This window comes from Penaeus monodon, chromosome 34 (assembly GCF_015228065.2).
Source record: "Penaeus monodon isolate SGIC_2016 chromosome 34, NSTDA_Pmon_1, whole genome shotgun sequence".
NCBI lineage: Eukaryota > Metazoa > Arthropoda > Malacostraca > Decapoda > Penaeidae > Penaeus > Penaeus monodon.
The window spans coordinates 34540251-34540472 of NC_051419.1; positions in this window are offsets into that span (position 1 = coordinate 34540251).

Below are 222 nucleotides of genomic sequence, written 5' to 3' on the forward strand. Positions count from 1 at the left end.
AATTTACTTTTTCTCTTATTGTTTTGCATTTCCATAAAAAAAAAAAAAATCTGTATCCTGTGGTATTATATGATATGCTGTACATGGTATGTGGACAAGGTGGCTGATTTTTGTGAATAAATTTGGCTATTAAAAGGGGAGAGAAAAATTCATGCATTTGCTCATAAATGTTGGCTCTCTACTTTATTTTATTTAAAATTTTCTTCTGCATCATGTTGGCTC